General features: G+C 39.3%; 1 non-coding gene across 1 annotated transcript; it reads left to right on the forward strand.

Annotated features, from left to right (window-relative positions):
- The first annotated feature begins 4031 nt into the window (after window positions 1-4031).
- Window positions 4032-4103, forward strand: TRNAA-UGC. The gene has a single exon. It is a non-coding gene; the product is annotated as a tRNA-Ala (tRNA).
- Window positions 4104-12726: the final 8623 nt, after the last annotated feature.

Consider the following 12726-nt stretch of genomic DNA (forward strand, 5'->3'; position numbering starts at 1 on the left):
ACTACTGCCATCATGACTGCTGCTCCAGTGCATTCTCCTGGAAGTTATCATTTAGTCTGTGCTGTCCACAGGCTCTGTGTATGATTTTCTGATTTTCACAGAAACTGTGCATGACGGTTATCTGAGACCAAGCCTCAGAGAGGCTAGGAAACTTCCTCTAGATGAGATACCTAATATTCAGTGGAGCTAAGATTTGGATTCAGCATTGACAGATTCAAAAGTCTATGTTTTTTTTCATGGTATGTTGATTTACTTTATGGTAATGTGGTTTAACCGAGGTGTTTCTGATTTCAAATAACTGAAATAAATTTGGGCTAGCTTTAACACGAAAGAATTATTATAAGGACAAGGCATGTCTTAAGAAACAAAGATAGGAATGCAGCCGGCTTCTGGAAGAAACCAACTGAGAACTGGAGAATCACCATTTTCTTTCCCTGGCTCTTTTCTTACCTCCTCTCTTGCACCCTGCTTTATTGCTTCCTCTCTAGTTTGTTCTGTTGTTTGTATACATGATGGAATATGGCTACCATACAGTTTCAGCCAAACAGAGAGATGTCTGTCCCTAAATCCAAATTCCACATTCCTGATAGAGAAAATCTGGTTGGCTCTGCTTCAGACATCCATCCATCCTGGGCCCAATCAGCTTTTAGCTATAGGAGGCAGAATTACATCATCCAAACCTGGCTGCCATGGGGTTTGGAGATACCATCCTTTGCTGGTAGGAATGTCTCACTCTGGTCTTTTACTCACAAACATTGTTTGACTACAACTGATTCTGGGTACTCTAATTGTTACATGGGAAAGTCTAAAGGTTCCCCTTCAGCTTCGACCCATGATTATAGCTCTTTGAAGAGAAATTAGGACTAGAATAGGCTTGGCCAGTATATTGTCATATCAGTGATCATCATGTTTTGAGGTACATCATCATTGTCCCCTAATCTTGTTCTTTCCAGCTCAATTGGCTCTACACAGACAGACGCACATGCGCACAGACACACACACGCACACACACTCTTACATTGGAGTATGTTTACAGTTTCTGCTCAGAAGAAACGACATGCCTCCTTGGAACTCAACTTCTGCCTTAAGCTGCAGTGGCAACAATTCCACTGACTCTTTGCCAGTGTAAAACGAGTAAAACTATCTTCCAACCTATTGTCTTTACTGTCTCTTTATGATAATGCTGAGTGTCCTTTCCCCTGTAGTCACTAATTATCAGGAAGTGAGTTCCACTTCTCTCACTGAGCACAGTGTAAATTCACCTGGGATTCTTAGGGCACCAATGGTCACCGGCTCTTTTCTCACTTGGAGCAGCTCCTAAGGAAAGAGGTCAAATCTCAGCACCCAGTTATGCATGTGTATACCTTCTATATATTCTTCTGTAGCTGTAAAGAACAACTCAGGGGGAAACATTGATTGTTACATTTTTTTGGTAGGTGGCCCAAACTTAATGAATATTAAGTGTTCCAAAAATTTCTTTGCAGATCAGTGGTTTAGAATTTGGAACTCACTTTACTATGGAAACAATAATACACTTGCTAGTTTCGCTCTCTAGCCAAAATATAAATGATCATTTGGTCTACCACACAGCTGAAATGGTTTCCTTGCCCTTCAAGTGAGAGTCTGGACTCTTCTGTGTCTAAAGCTCTGAAATCACTAGCTTCTTGAATACCAATTCCCCTGCATTTCTCTAGTTTGATTCTCTGTGGACCTCCCTTTTTTTTCTCAGTCTAAAGAAGAAGGGAGAAACCGAGGAGGGGTACAGGTGAATGATAGGTGTGGGCTCTAGGTATTGAAGGATGCCAGGGGTACTAGATGGCACAAAAGGAAGGGGAGGGTGGAAATGAGTGACTTTGATGTCCTTTGTGACTCTCATAAGAAAGATCGGAAAGTAGGGGGTGGGGTGGTGGAGGAGTAGAAGGAGAAGGATAACTGCACCATTTGATAAATAGGTGTTGTCATTAGTCAATGCCTGTGTGTAAAATATTTATTAGCTATTTCTTGTCATATGCAGTTGTTCTTTGCCTTCAATTAGCCTGCAGTAAATTAAGAATGAATTTTACAGTATCCCCCACTGGTTTAGCTGAATTCCTGAACCCTCCTCCAGCCAGGTAGCGAAAGGTATGCACTGGCCTCTAATGGCACGGCCATGTTAGGTCAGCACTGTGTCTTCATGGCGCTCCTGCATAGGTGGCTTTAACAGATGATTTCATTCTCTTTTTTGGCTTGGACCTAGACAGCTTTACATTCTCAGCAAAACAGATGGACAACAAGGGTGAAACAGGATCTCGTACTAAAATAGTCTTTTGAGTCATCCTCTTTTGACTGTTCACTCTTCCAGGAAACTTGCCCCTTCCTTCTTGCAGAAGGCTACTGCTGAGAAGTAATGCACTCTGTTTCTGAACTTTCTTTTCAGTGTAACGTTTTCTATTTTTTTTCTTGGTCGAGATGGAGCTTTTGCTAAGCTAGAAGTATTGTCTAATTTGTTTTGGCATAACACCTGGATTTTTGCCCGAGGTAAAGATTTAAAAATAGAATTAAACATTTTATGTCAACCTTCCATTTTTGTCCTCTTTCCAAAAAAGATTCCAATTTGAGAACAAGGGGAGCTTGATTTCACATACAAGTTTATTTTGGGAAGCAAGGGTTAGATCACTTGACGAGGTTATTAGGTTCTAGTTCTTGTTGTGACAGTAACTGCCTCTTGGACCCCAGGAGAGTCTGCTCATTTTTCAGTGCTCAGTTTTTTCATCTGTAAAAGGGGAATGATACTATTTCACCTGAAAGGTGGTTGTGTGTATTCAATGAGAGGATATTTGTGAAGGCACTCAGATGAAGTCACATTGCTGTAGTAACCTAAGTTTTGATTAGTTCTTAGAGGTTAGAACTATCTTCCTCTATAATGAAATAGTTTATACTATATTGTAGCAAGGATTCATTTGTTTAAAGATTTATTTGTTCTTAAACTAGGATATTGTGCTCAATGCCTTTCATTCAGTCCTTGCAGAAAAGAGGAAGTAATGTACATGCCATTGTCATTTCATCTTTTGTTTGGTTTTCTGTTCATTCATTCATTCATTTATCCTGAGGTATAATTGACATATCACATTATATTGGTTCCAGGCATACAACATAATAATTAAATTTTTTTTTTATTGTTGACCATTTGATCTTTCTTGAATGCAGTGTGAAATCAAGGATAGCATGATTCAGGGCATGATGTGGCTCACATTGACTCTGCTTCTTTGGGGCATTTATTGCTACCATGTTTTCTTATAATAAGCTGGCATAAGCTGATGTCAGAGGAACATCTGGAGCCATCTAAATTGTTAAACTGAAACAGTCAGCATGAACAGGCAGGCGGCCACCCAAGTCTACCATGTTCTTTTGAGGATGATGGTATCTGATTTCTGTTTCCTTATTTCCATTTTGGTAGCTAGAGGTAAGTACTGCAGATGCTATATTGTCCAAGATCCTCTAGGAGTATGTATAAAAACTGCAGGTTAAAAAGTTTGGAAGTTTTTTTTTAGAACTTAAGTAACAATGTCATTACACTGGTCACTCTGAAAAGTTTTGCCTCTGTTGATCAAAGAGCATACAGTTTTTTAGATTGATGATTCTCCAAACCGAGGAGTGTGTGTGTGCATTAGGTCATGGAAAGGAAACCGATTCCTGACCAGGGCCCCCTAATCCCAATAGAATGGTCTAGGAGCCTTGCACCCATGCTTGCACCATTTGTCTTGTTTCATTCTCATCCTGACAAGGAAAGGTGAGTGAGTCTCCCCTGCTTACCCCATTTCTCAGTTTGCTGTGTTAACGTCTCACACGATGGAACGGTTTCTTTATTCACTAATGCCTATCAGAGCAGTTATATACACCCTTTTATTGACATATAAACACTACTATGTCTAAAACAGGAAACTAATGAGAACTACTGTATAGCACAGGGAACGCTACTCAATGATCTGTGATCTGTGATGACCTGAATGAGAAGGAAATCTAAGAAAGAGTGGATATATGTTTATATACTAGGGGATGTAGCTCAGTGCTAGAGCGCATGCTTTGCATGCATGAGGTCCCAGGTTCGATCCTTGGCATCTCCACATGGTTCCGTTTTGGCTTCCCTGGTGCCTCAGAGAGTAAAAAATCTGCCTGCAGTGCAAGAGACCTGGGTTTGATCCCTGGGTTGGAAAGATCCCCTGGAGAAGGGAATGGCTACCCACTCCAGTTTTCTTGCCTGGAGAAGCCCATGGACAGAGGAGACTGGTGGGCTACAGTTCATGGAGTCGCAAAGAGTTGGGTACAACTGAAGTGACTTAGCACACACACATGTAACTGATTCACTTTGCTGTACAATTGAAACTCACACAGCATCGTAAAGCAACTGTACTCTAAATACTTTTATTTTTAGATAAAATTTGAAAGTTTGAACATATCACTAAAAAGCCTTTTTGAGTTTAAGAAAGCCCTGGACATTAACAACAATTAGGAGTAAAATTAGGGTTGACTTTCTGTGATTATCTTTTGCTTTTATAATAGCTTGAACAAGTTTTGTAAGTGAGTCATTTTCGGTTTATTAATCAAATGCCTCTGCTGGAGCAATTTTCTGCCATCAACAAAGCTTATCTGTTGTCCATCTTTCTACACGTACTCACGCAATTTCTTTTCCCCAACCTCCTCCCTGTTGGATTCTCACACTTCTATCCACTCGGTTCCTCCTCTGCTACAGGGTGGGGCTCACACAGCTGCCTTCCTGGATCCGGCTGGCACTGCTCTCACCTGCATAGATGTCTGTCTTTTCTTACACCACCTGAAGGCTTATTTACCTTTGTAGTCCCCGCACTTAATAAATAACCTGGTCAATAATAGCAGCTTAATAAATATTTACTGAATAAAAGAATGAGTGTTATAATAGAGCAAGATCCTCGTACTAAGGGAGGAAGACCAGAGGAGGCCATCTATCAAGATGCGGGAGAAGGTAGATAGAGGGAGGGGGTCCCAGAAAAGGGACACCTTGGGTGACATTTTGGTAAATGAGGAGTTCTTCATCAGGTGAAAGAGGCGGGGAAGAATTGCCTGGGCTTGGGAAATTCCGTGTGCCTGAAAATAGCTTAGCATGGCTGGAATTTAGATGCAAAGTGAAGTGGGCAGAAGATGAGTCTAAAAGGGTAGATAGGTTGCATGTTACTTTGAACTTTGTGCCAATTTCAATTGTTTAGGTTATTAACCAGAATTACCTCTGTGATCCGCTGGGTCAATCGGTTAATACCAGCTGGGATTAGATCTCATGAGGTCATTTGATTAGATGACTTATTATTTAATTAATTTTTGCACAACAATTCTCTGAAGGTAAATGGATGGGCATATCTGTCCGTGTTTAAGACAAAAGTTTGCTGAAATCACAAACTGAAATCTTAGAAGTTTTAGGGGACTCTTCTCAACTTAGAGGTAAAAATATTGGAGTCTTTAACTCTAAATGGACTATGTCATGAGAGAACTTTGTAGCTGAATTTATATTTTAATGAGTCTTTCCTGTATATCCATTACCAATCATTTAAAAATGTAGGTACATAAGATTATTTTCTGAAATAAGATTATTTTCTATAGTGATGACTTTTGTGAAGGTTCAAAGAGATAAAGTATACAAAATGCTTAGTACCAAGTACCTTGCCTGGTACACAGTAGATGCTCAATACTATAATCTATTCCTTCCTCAAACACACCAGGCCTGAGGGAGTTTTCACTTTACCTTTATGAACTTTCAGGAGAAACTTTTAATACAACAGCCTGCCTGCAAGTGTATCTTTGCTGAAATATCAGCTGGTTCTTTTGTAAAAGTTTGGAATTTCTTTGGTGTTTTTAAACAAGATTTCCTCTCTTAAATGTGCTCATTGTTTGTGTCTTAGATTGCCAAGATTTGATTTGAGTACAGAGTCTTCAAAGCGTTGGTGGGACTAAATATTTTAGCAGATGCTTGCATTTGAAATACTTCTAACCCCTTTCATGTCCAGGTTTCAGTGAATCACGCCGAGGCACTCTTGACGTGCAAGACAAATGTGTTTCTCTTGGATTTGAAGCACAGAGGGTTTGCTTGATGCTTATGAATGTTTACTAATGCAGAGGAGAAATTGAGATGCCAGGTTGGAAAAATAAAAACTTGAATGAGGTGCTTGCTGGGCACCATTCAGGAGTATTGTATGTCTTTGGGTTTTTTTTTTTTTTTTGATTAAATTCCAAGCTGGCACAATCCATCTGTCTGTTAAAAATAATTAGTTGCCTTGTTTTCTACTTAGAGATGTAACAGTTCCAGATTTGCAAGTGAGAATTCTTTTGCAACATGAGCCATTGTCTGGGGGTTAGATTTTAGGTGAGCAGTGCAGGTTACCCAGTCACATCACCAAGTAAGTCCTCTTTCAGGGAGCATTTCTTTGGAGACGTGCAATTTTCCAAACGCCAATGACTAGAAATAGAATTATTAAATTGGCCTAAAGCAAAGTAAAACTAGAAAAAATATCAAAAGTAGAGGTTTTTTAGATCACATTCCTTAATCATAAGCCAATTAAATTAGAAATTAATAATAAAAATATGATGCCCTCCCACCCCCAAACCGCTGGGAAACTAAGAAACTCTTCCAAATAAACCTTTGATAAAAGAATAAAGAGAAAGCAATAAAAAATTGCACTTATCCAAATTTTTAGGGCATAGCATATACCCAAAACTTTACTCAAGGAGAACTTATTAAAGAACTGATAAAGTTTTAAAAGTTGGAATTAATGTAATGAAGAAAAAACAGAGAAAAAGGCTAAATAAGATTTTAAAAGCTGGAAAAAATATACACAGTTAGGAATGAGGAAACAGACACAACCACATAAAACAGGGACTTTGGAGAAATTATAAGAATTATACATGAAGACTATGCACAAAACTATAGAAACAAATCAAAAATATTGAAGAAATGGACACTTTTATAAGTAAAACATAAAAGATCAATATTGACTCATGTAGAAATTTTAAACAGATAATTAGTATAGAATTTCCAGTTTGTGCTGGTGGTTGTTTTCCATTTGGCATTGGTTCTGGACTTTAAGGAAATATTATTTTTAAATACACTAAAATAAGATGAGAGGATGAGATGGTTCGATAGCATCACTGACTCAGATGAGAGGATGAGATGGTTCGATAGCATCACCGACTCAATGGACATGAATTTGAACAAACTCCAGGAGATAGAGGAGGACAGAGAAGTCTGATGTTTTTCAGTCCGTGGAGTTTCAAAGAGTTGGACATGACTTAGTGACTGAACAACAACAAAATAAAACGAGGTAGAAGTCTTCCTCCTTATAACTTGAGGATTTACTATGGTCTCCTCGCATAGTATGTGAGAGGTATGTGTTGAAAAGAGTGTTTGCACTTTAACACATGTTTAAATGTGAAAGATGGTGCATATAACGCTGTCTTCCCCACCGATTCTCTCCAAATCCAAGTTAACTTATGCCTCTCTCTGGAGAACAGTGTTCAGAGCTCTCACTGAGAAAATGAAATACATTCCAGCATTGGTGGCTGAGGACAACGAACTCAGTCCAGTCTTCAGGGAGTGGGAGAACTTGGTGCTGCTCACCCTGTCAGCTCCTTAGTGGGTCACTTGTGCCAAGACCCCCACTGTGGCCTATGAAAAGCATGAAGCTGCCAGGCTGACTGCTGGTGAGGCGGGTGGCAAGTGTAGCAAGCTTGACTGCTCCTGACACGGTAGTTTTGTCACTTGCAGGGTGCAAATCTATAGCTATTTATTTTATTGTTGACAACTTTAACATTTATTGTGGGACAATCCCCTTTGGCAGAAAATGAGCTAAAGGAATGCAAAGTTTAATGAAAACTTAAGTAGCAAATTTGTTTCTTTTATTTTTTTCAATTTATTATTACTTATAAACTTTAAATTTTATATTGGAGTATGCTGCTGCCGCTGCTGAGTCGCTTCAGTCGTGTCCGACTCTGTGCGACCCCATAGACGGCAGCCCACCAGGCTCCCCCGTCCCTGGGATTTTCCAGGCAAGAACACTGGAGTGGGTTGCCATTTCCTTCTCCAATGCATGAAAGTGAAAAGTGAAAGTGAAGTCGCTCAGTCGTGTCCGACCCTCAGTGACCCCATGGACTGCAGCCCACCAGGCTTCTCCGTCCATGGGATTTTCTAGGCAAGAGTACTGGAGTAGGGTGCCATTGCCTTCTCCGATATTGGAGTATAGCCGATTAATAATGTTATGATAGTTTAAGTGCACAGCATAGCAACTCAGCCATACATATACATGTATCCACTCTGCCCCAAACTCCCCTCTCATCCAGGCTGCCATATAACTTAGAGCAGCGTTCCCTGTGCTATACAGTAGGTTCTTGTTGGTTTCCATTTAAAATATAGCAGTGTGTACATATCTGTCCCAAAGTTCCTAATGTCCTTTCCCTGTTCCTTTGCCCCAGTAACCGTAAGTTTGTTCTCTAAATCTGTGAGTCTGTTTCTCCTTTGTAAATAGGAGATTCATATCATATAAAATTCATTTGTATGACATTTTTAGATCCCACCACATATAAATGGTCATCATATGATATTTGTCTTTCTCGGTCTGACTGACTTTAGTGTGATCATCTCTAGATCCATCCATGCTGCTGCCAATGGCATGCTTTCATTCTTTTTTATGGTTGAGTACTATTCCACTGTATATGCATACCACAACCTCTTTATCCATTCATCTGTCCATGAACATTTAGGCTGCTTCTGTGTCCTCACTATTGTAAATAGTGTTGCAGTGAACACTGGGGTATATCTATCTTTTTGAATTGTGACTATCTCTGGATATATACCTAGGAGTGGGATTGCTGGATGATTGGGTAGTTCTGTTTTTAGTTTTTAAGCTACTTCCATATTATTCTCCATAGTGGTTGTACCAGTTTACATTCCTACAAACACTGTAGGAGGGTTCCCTTTTCTCCACACCCTCTCTACCATTTACTATTTGTATACTTTTTGATGATGGTCTAGTCAGGTTTTTCTTATTGCAGCCCAGCTGATTTTGAGATGCTCTTGTATGTATGAAACAGAACCAAGATGACATGTCTCCAACTTTTTGAAAACTTTTGTTATCAAGGCAGACATAACTGGGTAATCATTTCTGGGTCATATTTTGACTTTCCATTTATCAATAGTTTGACCACCATGTCACCCTGAACGAATCTCTGGCATAGTTTTTTTTTTTTTTTAATATTTTGTAATGTTCTTAGCCTTATTTCATATTGTGTCTTATTCTTAGCTCTTATATTCAGTACTGTCAATAAATGTTGAAAGATGAGCCCTGTTAGATCCAGCGGAAAAATGTGAATGAAATGGTAGGTCTTTGGAAATGACAAGTAACCAAACTCTCAGTGGCAGAATACCATGACCTTTGCATTAAATTTTTCTCATGGAGAGAGAATGACACCTCTTGCAGAAGTTGGTTTCCCAATACTTGTGTTCTTTCATCTGATTTATTAAAACTGAACAAATCATTAACAAAATTTTTTAAAAAGTTTTAATGTAGGCATATACCCTGAGGAAACCAAAATTGAAAAAGACATGTATCCATTGTTCATTGCAGAACTGTTTACAACAGCTAGAACATGGAAGCAACCTAGATGTCTATCACAGAGAATGAATAAAGAAGTAGTGATACATATCCACAGTGGTATATTACTCAGCCATAAAAGGAACACCTTTGAGTCAGTTCTGATGAGGTGGATGAACATAGAACCTATCATACAGAGTGAAGTGAGTCAGAGAAAGATAAATATAGTATTTTAATGCATATATACAGAATCTAGAAAAATGGTACTGAAGAATCTATTTACAGCAGCAGTGGAGAAACAGACATAGAGGATAGACTTATGGACATGGGGAGAGGGGAGCAGAGGGTGAGATGGATGGAGAGAGAAACGTGAAAACTTATATTACTGTACGTAAAATAGGTAGCCGACGGGAATTTGCTGCGTGGTTCAGGAAACTCCAATGGGGCACTTTATCAATCTAAAGGGTGGGATGGGGTGGGAGATGGGAGGGAGGTTCAAAAGGGAGGGGATATATGAATACCTATAGCTGATTCATGTTGAGGTTTGACAGGAAACAACAAAATTCTGTAAAACAATTATCCTTCAATAAAAAAACAGAAAAAAAGTTTTAATGCAGCATGTAATCAGGATGTCAAGACTAATGGCTGTTACTAACAGAGTAAAGCAGGTGAAAAGAGTAATTTCAGTAGCATCAGAATGAATCTAATTTTTCTTTAATTTTCTAAAAAGAAAATCCATTTGTTGATTTCCTTATTATATAGGACTAGAGTGTATGTTTTATGTGTGTATATATATATATAGTGTTACATATTACATATTATATAATATGTTTTATATTATATAAGTATCATATATATCTAGTAATCTAATATGTATATTTCTCTATATATATTCTTTTGGCTAAGTATGCTTTAGATTTATTTTGGTCTTGCTTTTACATGACTTTAGGTATGTTACAAGTTAATACAATGCCTACAGTTTGGATTACTTACCATTAATGTCAAGATTTTGTTTGCCTGGGGTCACAAAGAGTCAGACATGACCTAGCAACTGGAGAACAATAACAAAGGAAAGTCTGTAATTCAGATTAGGAAATTCTCTCTTGTGGCGAAGGTCAACATGACTGCAAACTCTGGTGAACAATTTATAGTATTATGTTTATCATTGTTCAGAAAGTATTTTTGTAGATTGCAGTGACTGGATTTTACTTCTCAGTCTGAGATCTCACATGTTACATCTACTTTTTGTAGTCTAAAAGAAGCAGTTCCTTCTTAGGTTTATATGAGGACTCTTCTTTTACCTACCTTATAAATACTGGTGTTTCTATGGGTTCTCTTACTTGAATTTTTTCTTTTTTTCTCTCCTTTCTCCTTGCTTCTAAGATTAATAACACTTAACAACACTGAGCGCGTTCCTGTTGTGTATCAGGGCAGGGCCATGCTGTACAGCTGAGCAGGTTGTGTACTGCACAGATCCAGGAGGTGACATTCACTGCCCCACCTTCAAGACTCATATAATGCCATCAGACACTGTGCTAGCTACTTTACAAACCTCTCACTGAGCCTCACCACAACCTGTGGGATGAGTATCATCATTCCTCTCTTATGCATGAATGAACTGAGTTTTGAATATGTTAAATAACTTGTTTGAGGGCTTCCCTGATAGCTCAGTGGGTAAAGAATCCACCTGTAATGCAGGAGACCCCGGTTCGATTCCTGGGTCGGGAAGATCTGCTGGAGAAGGGATAGGCTACGCATTCCAGTATTCTTGGGCTTCCCTTGTGTGGCTCAGCTGGTAAAGAATCTGCCTGCAATGTGAAAACCTGGGTTGGGAAGATCCCCTGGAGAAGAGAAAGGCTATTCACTCCAGCATTCTGGCCTGGAGAATTCCATGGACTGTATAGTCCATGGGGTTGCAAAGAGTCGGACATGACAGAGTTTTGAATATGTTTAAACAGTTTGTTTAAGGTTATGTAATAACGAGTGGGTGATAGTTTGTGTATGTGTGGAAAGTCCCTTTGTCGCTCTACAGCATGCTACCTTTTGTGGGTGATCTCAGCTCTTGTTAATCTCATTCGTGGTCACCACCTAAATGATGGTAATTCCTAAAAGACACTCCACTCTGGATCTCTCTTGATGGCTTACTGGACAAGTCTTCCATATGTCCTAGAGACACCTCAGATTCTACAGGTTTTAAATCATTTTCCTTAATGATGGCTTAAGGAAAGCCATCCTTTATGGCTGCTTTATTCTTACTCTCAGTTAGTGGTACTGGCAACCTGGGCTCTTCTTTCTCCCTCATCCCCTACATCCAATCAGGGATCAGGTCCCATTCAGTTCTGTTCTTGAGATCTCCCTCCATTTGTTCCTTTCTTTACCCTGCCATTTGCCGCTACATTAGTTCAAACCCTCACTCTAATTCTGCCCTCATCTGCTCTGTCTGAATTATGAAAAGCATCACCCGAAGTCTGACAACTGTAAGCATTTATACTGGCTTGTGCCTCTGACTGGTTCATCTTTTCCCACCTTCTCCACTTGGCTACTTGAAGTGTCAGCTTTAATTCATGTTCTCAGGGAAATCTCCCTCGATTCTTTTCACCAGCCCCTTTCTTTTAGTTCATGTCTTCACTGTGCTTCCAAAGCACATCATGTTTAAGTCTCTCATATCATGTACACACACACCATAGTACCCTGATAATTGATTTGCTTGTCTGACTCCTTCCCTGGATTGAAAGCTCTTTGAGGACAGGGCCCATGTCCAACTTGTGTCTGTCCTCCTAGCATCTAGCAGCTTGTCTGGGAGGAGATCAATACATGCTTGAGAGGCTGGGGCACACTGTGGATTCATGAGGCGTTCTGAAAGAGTTTTGATTACTGTAACTTTGTCATATGGTTTGGAATCAGGAGATGTGATTTCCCCAGCTTTGTTCTTTCACAAAATTGCTTTGGCTATCTGGGATCTTTTGTAGTCCCATGCAAATTTTGGGATTGTTTGTCCTATTTCTATGAAAAAATGCCATTGAAATTTTGATAGGATTGCATTGAATTTGTAGACTGCTTTGGGTAGGATGGACATCCTAACAATATTAATTCTTCTAGTCCATGAGCATGGAATGTCTTTCTACTTATTTTTGTCTTC

Source organism: Bison bison, unplaced genomic scaffold, assembly GCF_000754665.1.
Source record: "Bison bison bison isolate TAMUID 2011002044 unplaced genomic scaffold, Bison_UMD1.0 scf7180017864274, whole genome shotgun sequence".
NCBI classification, from domain to species: Eukaryota; Metazoa; Chordata; class Mammalia; order Artiodactyla; family Bovidae; genus Bison; species Bison bison.